The 15,981-nt window shown below is 43.1% G+C and overlaps 1 long non-coding RNA gene across 1 annotated transcript in view; it reads right to left on the bottom strand.

Annotated features, from left to right (window-relative positions):
- Positions 1-14,200, bottom strand: part of LOC132017304 (uncharacterized) — a 36,658-nt gene extending 22,458 nt beyond the window's left edge. The window contains exon 1 of the long non-coding RNA XR_009404227.1: positions 14,132-14,200. This is a non-coding gene — a long non-coding RNA (uncharacterized LOC132017304). The remainder of the gene's footprint in view (positions 1-14,131) is intronic.
- Positions 14,201-15,981: the final 1,781 nt, after the last annotated feature.

The raw sequence follows: 15,981 nt of genomic DNA, 5'->3' as shown, positions 1-15,981 counted from the left end.
GAGAGACACATATTGTTTCCAGTTCTATCACACCCTCCCCCACCCCACCCCGGTGCCTGGTCCTCCCATGGGAATCCTCCTTGTTCCTGTCAACAGTATTTGAGATGATTGGGGGTTTTACTGGAGGCTCTTTGTCACTGTGACTATGAGGATTCGGTGCAGCTAAGATTTAAGAGCTAGAAGGAGTTTAACTTCATCCAAGCATCAGCCATGGCTGCCCTGCCTTCTAAAAGACTGCTCACAGACCTCCAGGCCAGAAGGGACCTAGAGAATATCAGATGATCATCTCATTTCACACATGAGGAAACAGGCACCGAGAGGCAAGGACTGCAGAGCATAGGATCAGCATATCTTCTCCAGCATCAACCCTCCCTGTTCTTGGATACACAAGAATCTCTTCCACAGAAAGGTGTTGACTCCTAGGAGGCAGTGCTGCCCTCCCCTTTGCGTTGTCATCAGACTGCCTGAAATGAAATACCTGACCTTGTGTATGACCTTAAGAAAGTTGACTGACCTCTCAGAGACTCAGTTTTCTCATGTATAAAATGAGGATGATAACAAACTATCTGCTCCATTGAGTGATTGAAAGCTTTAGCAATAAGTGTGCCTGGGTGGCTTATTGGTTAAGCGTCTGCTTTGGGCTCAGGTCATAATCTCAGGGTCCTGAGATGGAGCCCTACATTGGGCTCCTTGCTCAGCAGGGAACCTGCTTCTCCCTCTCCCACTCCCCCAGCTTGTGTTCCCTTTCTCATTGTGTCTCTCTTTGTCAAATAAATAAAAGTAAAATCTTAAGAAAAAAAAAAGAAAAGAAAAACTTTAGTAATAAAAAGTGATTAAAATTATACAAAGAGTAAGTGTTCAATAAATGTTAGTCATGGGCATTACCTAAAAAGTAGTGGCCTGGGGTTAAGAACTGGTACCAGGGGAGCTGAGCTTCCCTGGCTTATAATTTTGAGGCAGGACATGAACTCTTGCTACCCTGAGAACCAGCCTGTGTAAGACAGGAATGGCCTCTCCTTTTTCACAGCTGGCAAGGTTGTTCACTGGGGAAATGATGAGATTAAAAGTTCCTGAAGACAGGAGATAGCCCTAGACATCTTTGTGTTGTCTGACAGAGTGCTCAGCACAAATGGTGACCTTGCTCCTGGGTCTTCCCACCAGACCCAGCCACTAACATCCTGTGCCTGCCAGCTTACAGAAACCAGCCTCCATGCCAGGTGGGGTTCTAAGGAATTGCTCTGAGTCTCATTAGTTCTTGCTCAGCTTTCAGTCTTGACTCTTTTCTACCTCTTTGACCCCTGTCTCTGGACTTCCCAGATTTGGTGTTCTTTCCCAGTTCTCTTGCCTGCCATCTCACTTTTCCGCATATATTTCCAGACTTTTCAATCCAAATGTTTATATCATTGATGTAAAGAGGGAGAACTGATGGCTCCAGTTCTCAACCCAGTGGAATCTCTCCTATCCTGCCCCCTCCACCCCACCCTGCCCCCACCCCTCCCACATGCATCCCAACCCCTTCAACTACTGCCAAATCAGAAGGTAGACATTGGTAGTTGTCATTTCCATCCATTCCCCCCCCCCTTTGCCTTCTTTGCTTAATTTCTAAGAGTTGGGATTCACTTTCCCTACCTTACTGTGGTTAGAGTTGACTGTGTGGTTCAGTCTTGGTCACACAGGGTAGAAGCCTGACCCCCTGGAAGATTTTCTTTCTTAATAGAACAGAGGAATCTGTGAAAACAAAAACTTCCCTTCCTTCTTGCCTTGGGTACAGTTATAGGAGACCCTGATGCTTGTACCTACAGCCACCAACTTGCATGAGGAAAAGAACAAGAGAACTGTAGATATACTGAGCACAGTACTATCAACACTGAGCTGCTAAATGAACTAATCCTAGAGCCACCAGCCTCTGGATTTTTTATTATAAGAAACAATTAAGTTTCCATATTTCTCAAGTCACCTTGAGTCGTTCTGTTGCAGAGCTTGCAAACAAAGGCATTCCAAAGCTTTATTAAGTAAACATCAGTCTGCCTACTGCAAACTTCATCAAAGTGTGGCGGATTGAACTTTGTAGAGAGATCGAAGAACAAATTCTCTAACTTCATATAGTAGGAGTCTGTATAAATTTCCAGAATCCCTGAATGTGGGAGTAAATTTAAATGTCACCCATGTCTGACATATAGACCAATGGAATAAAATTATGAGTTCCTCCATATATATAGTCGATCAATTTTCAACAAGGGTTCTGAGATAATTCAATGGAGAAATAATAATCTTTCACTAAATGATGCTGGGCAACTGTTTATCCACATGCAAAGTATGAATTTGGATTCCTACTCGCACCAAAAATTCACTCAAATTCACTCTTACATGGCACCAAAAGCAACAAAAAATATGTAAACTGGATACCATCAAAAATTTTTTGTACCTCGAGGGACACCATCAAGAAAATGAAAAGATACTGAAATTTAAAAAAAAAAAATGAAAAGATAGCCCATGGAAGGGGAGAGAAATTTTGCAAATCATCTATCTGATGAGATTTACATCCAAGATATATATCAAGAACCCTAATAATGCAATTATAAAAAGACAAAGAACCCAATTAAAAATTCGGCAAAGAATCTGAGCAGACATTTCTTAAAAAAATAAAAATACATAAATAACAAATAAGATGATGAAAACATATCCAATATCATTAGTCATCAGGGAAATACAAATCAAAACCACAATGAGATACCACTTTACACCCACTAGGGTAACTATAGTCAAAAGGACTGACAAATAAGTCTTGGAGAAGATGTGGAGAAAATAGAACCCTCAGGAAATGCTGATGGAAATGTTAAATGACACAGCAACTTTAGGATAACAGTCTGGTAGCTTTTGAAAAGGTTAAGCACAGGATTACCTACTCAGAAGGAATGAAAATACACTCCTGTACAAAAACTTGTAATGAATGTTCATGCTAACATTGCCCTCAAAAGCTGAAAGGTGGAAACAGCCCAAATGACCATCAACTGATGAACTGATAGATAAAATATGATCTGTCCGTACTACAGAATATGATTCGGCACTAATAAATAAGGAAGTACTCACCCACGCTACAACATGGCATGGATAAACCTTGGAAACATTATGCCAGGTGAAAGAAGCTAGTCACGAGCACATACTGTATGGTTCCATTTATATGAAATGTCCAGAACAGACCAATCTATAGAAACAGAAAGCAGATTACTGCTGTTAGGGCTAGAGAAGGGGATGGTTTGGGAAGGGAGGGTGCTTCTTTTTAGAGTGATGGAAATGTTATAAAATTGATTATGGTGGGGCACCTGGGTGGCTCAGTGGATTAAGCCCCTGCCTTCGGCTCAGGTCATGATTTCAGGGTTCTGGGATCGAGCCCCGCATCAGGCTCTCTTCTCAGCAGGGAGCCTGCTTCCTCCTCTCTCTCTGCCCACTTGTGATCTCTCTCTGTCAAATAGATAAATTTAAAAAAATCTAAAAAAAAAATTGATTATGGTGATGGTTGCACAACTCCGTGAATATATTTTGAAACCACTGAATTATACAGTTTAAATAATGAGTTTTTATGATATGATGATATGTCAATTATACCTCAATAAATTTGCTTTAAAAAAAAAAAAATCATCCACATCCAAAACACAGTCCCATGCAAGCTCTTCCCTAAGGGGACTCCCAAGAGCTAGAGCCAGTCAGGAACTGAGAGAGCAAGAGTGATTTTCAACTATCAAATCTAACAAATGAGGAGAGAATAACTTGATTCAAAATGGGAAATCTCCAAGAACATCAAGATGAGTAAGCAGGATCCGGAGACAGGGTTGGAGGGATTTCTTAAGGCAAAGATGGCACATGGGCACCTGGGTGGCTCAGTTGGTTAAGGCTCAGGTCATGATCCTGGAGTCCCAGGATCAAGTACCACATTGGGCTCCCTGCTGGGCAGGATGTCTGCTTCTCCCTCTGATCCTCCCCCTTCTCATTCTCTTTCTCTCTCACAAGTAAATAAATAAAGTCTTAAAAAAAAATAAAAGACAAAGGTGACACAGACATGAACCTTCCTGCTCCAGGCCCCATGGAAGACATTATTGCTAAATCACAGTGTTCTGCTCTGCAGAACCCAGTACAGCAGCATAATATTACTCGACCAGCCCTACAGGCAACCACGACCAGCCCATAGGAACTGGCACATGGGATGAAATCTGTTTGCCATTTGTGACCTAGAACAAAGGTACCAAGACATTTTGTATAATGTCTCAAACTACATTAATGGGCAGAGAGGAAACCTCTGGGCCAATGGAATGATCTATTCCAGTCCCTGAAATGGTACTAGAGTCCCTCTTAGACCAGGATGTCCCTACCTGGACATCTCATCACTGCTTGTAGCTCATCCCGTCCTTGAGCAACTGAGTTCTCCCTTTCCATCCTCATCCTAATCTGATTTAATCCCTTGGAACCACATGAATTTACTCATTCCACAAGTATCTATAGCATACTTGCACCTATTTTTACCTTTACATGGTATGTGCCAGGTACAAGGCCCTAAGAGGGCTGTTTGGAGAAGGGGACCTATACATCATATGCATTCTATATGAGTTGATTCAGTTTATTATGTTTTCCTCTAATAGTAGGCTGAAATCCCCTTTTCAGCATGGATTCTATGGTGGGGGAAGACAACATGAATGGTGTCTGGGGGAGCATCAAGAATTAGGGAGCCATTTAACTCACATAAAACCTTAAATATCAATAACAAAGTGAAAATACGATAGACTCTCTAACAGGAAACAGATAACAAATGGGAAAAGTTCTGTCTCATAAGCTATTTACAAAGACATGTAAAACAAAACAATGGGACTTTGTTTTTCATCCATAAAACTAATAATTGGTTTAAAATATAATAATGCTGGCAAAGGTGTGGTAAGATAGGCTTCTTGTTGGATAAAAGCTAGTACATCTATGGAATATGGTTGAGCGATAGGCTCTTTCATGCAGCCCTTCCTTCCTTACTCTTAGAACACAGATGTTCAGACAGGTGTTTGTGGTATAAAATATGTTCATCACAAGTGTTTTCGTACAAGCCCCAAATGGAAACAACTCCAAGGTCCTGCAAGAGGGGAATGGTTACATGGATTATTATAATATCCACATGCTAGAATCGATTTTCAAATAGTCAAATGGCAAGGGGAAATGTGCACAATATAATGTTACACTTAAAAGTCAGGCTCAAACATCAAGATGCGGTTAACTTTTAATCATGTTAAATCTTCACCAATCTATAGAAATGGGACTGGAAAGAAACACCACAAAGTACTGACAGTAGCATTTCCTGGACAGTGGAGTAGATAACAATGTATATCTGCTTCTTTATTTTTTTGTGGACTTTCCAAATTTCCTCAAATGATCATGTTGTCTTTCTTCTTTTTTTAAAGGAAAAAAATGTGATATTAGGAAGGAAGGAAAGAAGAGAGGGAGGGAAGAAGGGAGGAAGGAAAGTAAGTCAAGGATCTTAATCACTAGGGCCCCTTCTATTACTGTTGGAGTCTTCAGAGGCCTCATTGGTAAAACAAGGACAATTGTACCTAAACTGTTTCACAGAATTACTGTGAAGATACAATAAGAAAATGTATGCGAGGTGCTTTGTAAATTGTAAAGCACTTTACAAATGTTAGCTGCTGTTAACATTGTAACACAAAATTAACTCCAACAACCAGAGAGAAAAGAAATCCATAGTAAGATACACCTCAGGCTTTCAGTAGGAACTAGGAAAATACAAGAATGAGCTGCTAAGTACAGAAAGAAGGAAAAAGGTCACAGGAATCCTGAAGAATGTTCACTAGCATCTCTCAGGAAGTCCAGGAAAAATGTTTAAGAAGCAAAAACAAACAAACGAAAGCCTTACAAGGCAACCAAATGTCACAGCACTGCTGTTCGGCCACATAAGAGGTTCTGCCCTTGTTTTACCAAAAAAAACCAAAAAAAAACAAAAAAAAACTCAGAATTAACTAAGGTTAAAATGTATTGGAAAACTATCTTTGTAAAAATAAGCACCCCAAGGGAGAAAACTGATGAGCGGGAAAAGGTTCTTAATTATCATGAGGACAGGACTGAAATTAGAAGTGATAAGGACCCAGCAAAAGGACTTGAATGCTCTACCTTATGAGGGAAGAGGCTTGTGGGCTGCCATGGCTGGCCATTCCCTCAGGTTTGAAACTCTCCTATTCTGGTTTCTCAGACCCTCACATATTCTACTTGCCTGCAACTACTTCTCCAACTTCCCCTCCCCTTCCTGACCTTCCACCATCCTTGTTTCTCCCTGCTCTTTCCTAACCCCTCTTTCTTGCTGTTCCCAGTGAACACCTACAAGTTTTCCTTCTCACCAGGATCCTTTTCTCAACTCCCACACTGTCTTCCCCTAGAAACCCTGCTGCCACTCCACACGAAGCTTGCCCAAAGCCAAATTCATCTTCTTAAAAACGAACCAAACAAAACCTGGTTCAATGGTTCCTCGTCTGCTATTCCCAATAACAGTTCCCACTAGAAACACTGGCTTCCTGTTGTGCTTCTTCTTCTCTTCCCAAACCAAAATCATCATGTCCCGAATGCCACTGACACATCCTTTCATATTTTTCTGATATCAGGGATGTGCCCTGCCCCTGCCCAGTCCAAATCTTTATAAGTTACTGCAGCAGCCTCCTGACTGTTCTGCTCACCACTGGATCTCCTCCCCACAACCTCTTCTAAATGCCACTGTCATGGAGAGCTTCCTAACATGTCTTTTACTGACTTCTCCCAACCAAGGCTTTCAATGACTACTTTATGCTTACTGAATGAAGAACAAGACTGGATAATAGCTTGACCAAGTTTAGTTGTAGGGTTGGGTCAAGGATGGTGGCCCGGATTAGATTTCAATCATGAAGCCCGAGGTCATCAGTTGTCAAGAGCTCAATGAGTGTGGAAGGATTGTTAATGTCCAAAAAAAGGTCAAGTGTAGAGAGGAAACATAACTGCCAACATCTGAGCACAAAGGACAACATCTCAAAGTAGATGAAAGCAATGGAACCATTCCAGAGATGCAAAGGAGTACAAAGATAAGAAGTAGAGGGTGGGCTTCAGAAAGAAGGACCAGGTGGACAGTAACTGGAGTGGGGGCCAAAGAGGCTCTTCAGCATGAGCAGATCAAAAATGTGCTTGCTCAGAGCCCATGCAGAGGATGTTGGGAAACACGATGCATCTGAAGAGAACTTTGCTGGGAACTTTCTCCATACACAGTGCTTACTCTTCTCCATGCATGTAAGGCAAGCTGCAGCTTCTGAAAAACTCAAGAGTGCAGCTTCGGGAAAATTAACCAAAATCAATCCTTTGGGTACATTTCTACTCTACTTGATCTCACACTCCATGCTCACTGCCCTTCAAGACAGTTGTGTCCCCGTCTCTAGTCCTTTCCATTATTTCTCTGACCTAGAATGTCCTCAACCCAACAACGTCTAAATCTCATCGAGCCTTCCTGCTGCAACTTAAGTTCCATGGCTATCTCAGTTCATGAGCAACTGTCTTCCTTCTAAACTCCACATAAAGCAAGAAGCTAGGGGAATAACTGATTTGCTGGGTCTGAATCTGTGCTACTCCTCTGGCATTGAAACTGCCTTAGGCTGTCAGTGGCATTGGCATGTTTTTATGGCTTCCCTTCCAAGGAGAATACTATTCATTAGCTAAACAAACACCCATTCCCAACCTTGCCTACCTCCACCAAAGAGTGTGAAAAGCCTAAACACTCATGTTCCTAGCCTAGCCTGTTTTACTGCTTGGGTGGCCATATGACATGTGTTGTAGCCAATGATAGATGAGCTCAAGTCTCGTATGTTTGGTTGGGAGAAGTGGCAGGGGTAGGGTGGGAGGTGCTTCTTCCCAATGACAGAAACAGAAACAGGTGGTGTCCTACTCTTCCTTTTTGTTCCAGCCTCAAGCAGGGGCATAATGCTTGGGGCCACAGCAGCTATTTTGTGGCCATGAGGCAAAGAGCACAAAGATGAGAAACCAATAACTAAAAATGGACCTATGGGGCCTGGTCCCTAAGGACATTGTTGAAGAGCTAAACCAACATCAGGATTCACCTGCCCTCAGACTACTTATTATTAAAAATAAATAAATAAATAAATAAATAAATAAATAAAACTCATTTGTTTAATCCACCTCTAGCTAATTTTTCTGTAATTTGCCGCTGAAAGATTTTTTAACTCTATCATCTTCCTTCCCAGACTATAGGCTATTTGTTGCCAGGGACCATATTTTTTACATCTTTGATTCTTCTAGGATCTACTATAGGCCCAAACTAGACAGCCAACTTCAAGCAGATGGGAAAGGTCAGGAGAGAATTTTCTACCCCTCAAAGTATCTTTTGAAGCATGCAAGACATGGGTTGTAGAGACAGTCTAGACCTAATTGAAAAATTAGGTGTAAATAAATCCTGCTGACTATATGGCATCCATCCAAGAGCTCTGAAGGGTGAAATTGCAGAAATGTTGGCCAAAATGTAGGACCTATTATAAAAGCCTACAGAGGAGCCAAAGAACCAAAGAGCAATGGGCCTGACTTTTATTCCAAATATGTTGATAGAATCTGTATGTGAGATCATAGGACACCTGAAGAAGATGAACTTGGTGGAAAGCTGGCATGGGTCTTCCAAAAGGAGATTCAGAAAAAAACTAATCTGAAAATTCTTTCTTAAAGGGGAGCAAATAGAGAAGCATAATGGAAGGAGAGGAAGAAGATCAGTAAACAGCACATCTTCAGAATTTCAAAAACTCTGTGGTGTGGTTTTAAAGCACGGGCTCATAAACATTCATCTGCTCTGGGATTGGTAAGGCTATGTCTTCAAATCCAGAAATAGAGAAATAAGATTAAATAAGCATATGGGGGTTTTTAAGATATTATTTATTTATTTATCAGAGAGAGAGAGAGAGAGCAAGCACAGGAAAGCAGAGTGGCAGGCAGAGACAGAGGGAGAAGGAGGCTCCCTGCCAAGCAAGGAGCCCAATGCAGAACTCCATCCCAGGATGCTGGGATCATGACCCGCCAAAGGCAGCCGCCCAACCAACTGAGCCACCCAGGCGTCCCTAATAGAGACTTCTTTTTTTTTTTAATTTTTTCAATTTATTTATTTTCAGAAAAACAGTATTCATTATTTTTTCACCACACCCATCTTCTAATGGCAGGGTCCCCCAGGAATCATAATAAGATGGATAGACACTGAACATTCTGGGGACTATCTGGAGGAGGAAGTGTTCACAACAGCAACTCTTCATCTACATGTGACCCCAACACAAAGCCCAAAAAACAGAGTAAGTTTGTCAGATAAAACACGGAACTGCTAGTTATACTTTAATTTTTTTTAAAGATTTTATATATTTATTTGACAGAGATCACAAGCAGGCAGAGAGGCAGGCAGAGAGAGAGAGGGTGGGAAGCAGGCTCCCTGCTGAGCAGAGAGCCCGATGCGGGGCTCAATCCCAGAACCTGAGATCATGACCTGAGCCAAAGGCAGAGGCTTAACCCACTGAGCCACCCAGGCGCCCCTAGTTATACTTTAACTTGAGAGAGACAACAAAAAATTATGTAGCACAAGTATTTCCCAAACATAAGTATGCCCCTGGGACATAATTACACTACAAAATCATTCGCTGGTTCTCTAAAACACAGTAGTAACTGGGCATTCCAGTTTTGGAATTTTGTGATTTTTCTTTGCTTGCTTTTTCAGTTTTGTGTTTGTATTTTGCTAAATCAGATAAGCTTAGACAAGGAAAAATGGCGGGAGTGGAGGGCGGGGGGCGGTGGCTAAAAGAGATAGATGAAGAGATCTAGAGTCTGTAGAATTGTGGCGGAGAGGGATGTTGGCCAAGGCAGCAGAGGAGGAACAATCTCAGCCACATCTAGGAGACAGTGGACCCTGGTTCCTCAGGACCTTGGAAGGGACAGGGGAAAGAGACAACAAAGGTTCAAAGACACAAGCAGCATAGCCTAGTGGTTAAAATTACTCACTCCAGGGACACCTGGGTGCCTCAGTCCATTAAGCGTCGACTCTTGATTTTGGTTCAGGACATGATCTCAGGGTCGTGAGATCAAGCCCTTCATCCAGCTCCATGCTGAGTGTGGAGCCTGCTTGATATTCTCTCTCTCCTCCTCCCCCTGCCCTTCCCCACCCCTGTTCTTTCTCCCTCTCTCTCTCTTTCTCTCTCTCTCTCCCCCCAAAACAAAATAAAAACAAAAACAAAAACAAAAAACTACACACCCTGGAAGCAGACTGTCCAGGTTTATGTTCAAACCCTTGCTCTGGCATTTACCAGCTGGGTCTTAGGGAGCTCTTGCTTAACCACTCTGTGCCTCACTTTCCTCATTGGAAAACTAGCATTATTAGAGCACCCAAATCAGAGGTTTCTGAGGGTTAAATGGATCAACACATGTAAAGTGCCTAGAACAGTGAAAGGTACATAAGTATGTCAATTACCATTGCACGTACAGGTGAGCCAGAACAGGTCTGCACCTTGGCATCAACCTCTATCTATTGGCTTCTGAGGCTTCCCAGCTTCCCAGCTTCCAAGGCTGCTGGAATGACTACGTTTTCCACTTCCCAACCAGTCAGTGCTTTGTTGGATAGCCACACAGCACAACTGAAGGCTGAATGACTGGAGGTTGCAGGAATGCAGAGTAGGGCCACCATCCTCCCTAAGGGTCACACTTCCTAATCCTCAGCACCCTAGATCCCCTCCCTCTGCCTCTGCCAGGAGTAATAGAAGTCTTCCTTCCCAACATCTGCAATACCTCTGCATCTGCAAAGCCAGCAGCCCATAGCTTGGGATTAGGTCAAGCAGGGCTCAAGATCCAGCAGCCTCTGTGAAGCACTCTGCTGGGGCTGCATGGTCAGTCCTGGCTTACCTGTCCTCCCCTGGTATGGAGCATGCTTTGTCCTCTTTTTTTTTTAGCTCTGGGGTTCCTGGCTTGCTGCTGACACCTTTGTGCCCTCTAGATACCACCTGGCCTCCAAATCTTCCTGGCTTAACCCTGGACAAAGTCCTTGACCTTCTGCTTCCCTCTCTCTGTCCTTGGCTCCCTAGTTCTCTCTCTCCAGCCCACTGGACTCACCTAGAGCCCACTCAGTCCTCCCTTAAGTGGGGAAACTAAAAAAAGAAGCAATTAGTCACTGCCTTGGGGTCAAAAGGGAACTTAGTACAACTACTATATACACCTGACCTCTCTTTCTCTGCCTCCCAAGATCTTTTCTTCCATTCTCCAGACATGAATACAGGTGTGATGGCCTGTAGCTCTCACATGTAAAGTTTAAAGATAAACACAATAGGGGTGCCTGGGTGGCTCAGTGGTTTAAGCTTCTGTCTTCGGTCACGATCTCAGGGTCCTGGGATCAAGGTCATGATCTCAGGGTCCTGGGATCAAGGCTCTGAGATCAATCTCTCTGCTCAGTGGGGAACCTGGTTCCCCCTCTCTCTCTGCCTGCCTCTCTGCCTACTTGTGATCTATTTCTCTCTGTCAAATAAATACATAAAATCTTTAAAAAAAAAAAAAGATAAACATGATTTACAAATTCTGTCTAGGTCAGCCACCAGGTAAGTAGGGGCTGAGGCCTGAGGTGAGTCCACAGGCAGCAGAGTGAGCAGCGAAGTAGATGATTCCAGAAGGAGCATCTAGGAGAAAAGTCCAATTTTAAAAGCAGGAAAATGAGAAAATTATAACCCTTATGTGCTGCTGGTGAAAATGTAAAATGGTGTGGCTGCTGTGGAAAACCATTTGGTGATTCCTTAATAAGTTAAATATAAAATTACATTATGGCTCAGCAATTCCACACCCAGGTACACACCCAAAGGAATTAAAAACAAGTTTTCAAAAAAGCACTTGTACATGAATGATTATAACAGCATTATTCATAATAGCCAAAACATAGAAACCACCCAAATGTCATCAACTGATGAATGGATACACGAAATGTTGTCTATCCACACAGTGGGGTATTATGCCATCATAGGCAGACAAAGCTCTTGTGCATGCTACAACATGGGTGGACCTTGAAAACATGATGCTAAATGAAAGAAGCCAGACATAAAAGGCTATATATTACATAACTCCATGTATATCCATTTAAACGTCCAGAATAGGCAAATCTATAGAGATAGATTTGCCAGTAGCTGGGGGGATGGGGAGATTGTGGGTAATAATAAAGAGGTATGAGGTTTCCTCTTAGGGTAAGGCAAAGGTTCTAAAATTGATTGTCTTGTTAATGCATGATTCTAGTGTAGGAGAATATGAGAGATTGTACACTTTAAAAGGTAAATTTTGTGTTGCATGAACTGTATCTCAGTAAAGCTGCTTTTTTTTTTTTTTAATTAGCAGATGATCCAAAATAGATTTCAATTCTATGAGACTAAGTTAAGAGAAAGAGTCAAAAGCTCATTTACCAGGGAAGAAATGAATTCTATAGCGCTCCAATTGTGGTGGCCTGGAAAATCCAAAAGGTGGGTTACAGACGGTCCTCTGTCTCCATTATTGGCTTATTTTCCTCTCTCTATTTCTCCTTTAATAAAATCAGATTATAATTGTTGGCCTCCGCCCCTAGTGCGCCATGGGATCTCAGAGAACTGAGACCATTCCCTGTTGTTCTCCTCTACCGCCTGGCACCTGGTTGGTGCTCAATAAAGAAATGTTGAATTAATAGAAATCTTATAAATCCTGGTCTCTTTTATCTAAAGATCTGACAGTCTCACAAGAAGCTGCTAACACTAATTGCCCTGGGGAGAGGAACCAGGTGGTTAAAGAGGGAGCAGGAGAAACTTTCTGTATATTCTTCAGTACCTTTTGACTTTAATGCACGCCAACTCTTCACCTGTTCCAAAAAGAAATTAATTTAACTTTTTAAATTGCTTAGAAGTGTGACACCTATTAGCAAAGACACCAAATCCATGCATCTGATGAAAGAGAAAAGAGTAGAATATGACAATGGTCTTCAGAGAGCAGACTTCAATAGCAATCCCCTTAGTGGGACACTCAGGGCAACAGGTTGCAAAGCCCCTGGGAAGGAATAGCGGTGACATTTATGGATCCCTTCCCATACCTCTAAGGAGACAATCTTATCTCTTTCTTTATTCTTGGTTAGGACATCAGGTCTCCTGGGCACTTCCAACCTCAGCAATCAGACCACTGTCAGTACAGGAGTCATTGATTCATCAGGATTGTGCTACATTCACATCTTCACCAACACACCTACCTTTCCATTTGCAGGCCACCAGGACTGCAGGAGCCATAAACCAAGAAGGAACCTCTGAACGTCTCATCAAATGACTGGTACAGAATGTGGGGAACAGCCCCAAACACCCAATGAGAGGCACGTCTGAAAGTCTGCAACAGACACAAACCTCATTCCCCATGCCCTCTGAGCCTCTCCTTGTAGGTGTCACTCCTCTCCCAAACGCCCTCCCACATAAGGCTCCTAGACCCATATAGTGTACCTCTTGGCACTAGGCAGTGACCCATGTGGCAGTGAAAAGACAGACAGCATTGAGACTCAAATGTCCCCAGGGGACATCACCCCTCACTGTGAGCCAGCATCAGGTAAGTGCATACTTTGAAATGACCTGTTGATGTCCCTGCCTCCTCCTCCCCATTCTTCCTACATGTGCCCTGGAGGCAGGTCTCTGTCTCCCAACCATCTATACAAACCCTCAGCACAAATGTGTCACGTGGCAGGCACCCAGGATTTGTCACTTAACTGACACTGAGTGAGTGAGTACCCACCAGTGCCAGGGGCTGCTCTGATTTATTTCATCCTGGTATCAGCCTTACGAGGCAAGTGTTATTATTCCCATTTTGCAAATGAGTCACCAAGACCTTAAAATAACTTGCCCAAGAGCCCACAGCTACTAAATGACAGAACCAGCACTCAAACCCCACAGGCTCCAAAATCCGTTAGCTTAACCAAGAATGCTATGTCATGATTCATACCAGAGACATGACACCGAGGAAGAGAAAGAGAGGAGGTGGGTGCAGCAGAAGAAAAAAAGATGAAGAGAAAGAAGAGAAAGTGGGGATCAAGAGCAGGAAAGACGGAGGGAGCACAGGAGCTCACCAGGTCCCAGGAACGTGTCCTCCACTTTGAGAGGCAGCAGCTATATCTGGTTGGTGCCTCAGAGGTCAGGGACCCGCCCAGGCTGTGCAAACTCTCAAGAGACTGATGAATAAGCCAGAATATTAGCTCATTAGTACCAGGGAGAACTGTAACTTCTGAGAAAACCAGAACCTCATGTCCATTGGTGGGAGGCCTGCGCACGTGGGAAATGAATGACTCTCATCCGAAGACTGCGTAGTAAGCAAGGACTCTGCCAGAGATGAGCAGGCTGATACTTAATGGCTCGTGTCGGTGAGTTATGATTGCCTGATGCTCCGGCTCCTCTCGGGCCTGCCTGTCAAGCAGAGCGGATGTTCCTGTCAGCCAGATGGGCCCCTTTGCCCTGGACAGCACAGGGGGGGAAAAAAAAAAAAAAACCACATGACAAATCATGGATCCTCCAAGTTCCTTTCCTCTCAGTGATACACGGACCACCCCCCTTTAGTTAACACATTTGTTTCCCAGACAAGGCACATTGGGATTGATTACATTTCACAATTGATCAGGCTCCATGATCACAGATGCTAAACTTCATTATGCATGGATTCTTCTTACTAGTTTTTCTCTCTGAGGACAACCAAATCCTGAAACAAGGGAACAAAACAAAACAAAACTCTCCTCTTGGGCCTGTGGGCTGACTGTACCTTATTCTTGGTCCTAAAGCTGATTTCAGCCCCTGGGTAGGCTATAGCTCTCCATCCCAGGAAAGGGTCTGATTTTTGTCCTCACAGTGTGATGATATGGGGCCTCGGTTGAAAGTGGGACATGATGGGATGGGGTGGAAACCAGGCCTGGGGTGTGTAGGTATATGCCAACTCCAGTGTGAAAGAATGAATGTAATTTAAGAAATAAAATTATGACTCCCCTTAAGCAAATCTGATTTCAGCCAGGCTGTTCATAAAAGCTGTCAGTAGGCTGCCTAGCTTAGAGAATTTCTGTGTTATGAGACAAAAATCCCTTACCAAGAGCAAACTTTTCCACTACGCCTGCTTAAAGTAATATTTAAAGCTACTGGGCACCTCTATATTCTAGATGCTATGTCAGATTGCTGCATGCATGCCTTTGCTACTCATTCTGTGTAATAAATTACCCCAAGACTTGCAACTTAAAACAACACACATGTATTGCCTCATGGTTCCTGTGGTTCCAAGCACAATTTTGCTGGGTCTTCTGGTTCCCAGGAGCCCACAGTCTTATCTCAAATCTCCACCTGAAGGACCCATTTTCAAACTCACTCACATTGTTGTCAAAACTTACTTCCCCTTGAGCTGTGCGAGTACATTTCTCATGGAGCTGTCATGAGCTTGTGGCACAAGACCTCCACTGTTCCTTTCCATGTGCACCTCTCCACAGAGCATCTTATAACTTGGAAGCTTGCTTCCTTAGAGAGCAGAGAGTACCAGAAAGAGAAGTTGCTAGCAAAACAGAAGCCAAAGTCTTTGTAATCTACTCTTAGAAGTGCACCCCAACATTTTGCCATATTCTGTTGGTTAACATTTAGTCACTAAGACCAGCCCATGCCCAAAGGGAGGGGATACATAGGAGGTGAATACCAGGAGGTGAGAAGAGTAGGGAGCCATGTCAGAAGCATATGGTCTCCTCAAGACATGGTCACATGTGTGATCTCCTCAAGGCAGCCCTATGATACAGAAGCTACTATTAGTCTGCATTTCACAGATGGCAGAAGCTGAAGCTCAGAAAGGATAAGTTGTCTGAGATAACACAGCTCATTGATGGTAGAACCAGAACTGAAACACAAGTCTGTTTTAATAACAATTCCCTAAAACTCAGCCTGGTGAGGGAAGTATCTG

This window comes from Mustela nigripes, chromosome 5, assembly GCF_022355385.1.
Source record: "Mustela nigripes isolate SB6536 chromosome 5, MUSNIG.SB6536, whole genome shotgun sequence".
Taxonomy (NCBI): domain Eukaryota; kingdom Metazoa; phylum Chordata; class Mammalia; order Carnivora; family Mustelidae; genus Mustela; species Mustela nigripes.
This window is presented reverse-complemented; position numbering and strand designations above follow the sequence as displayed.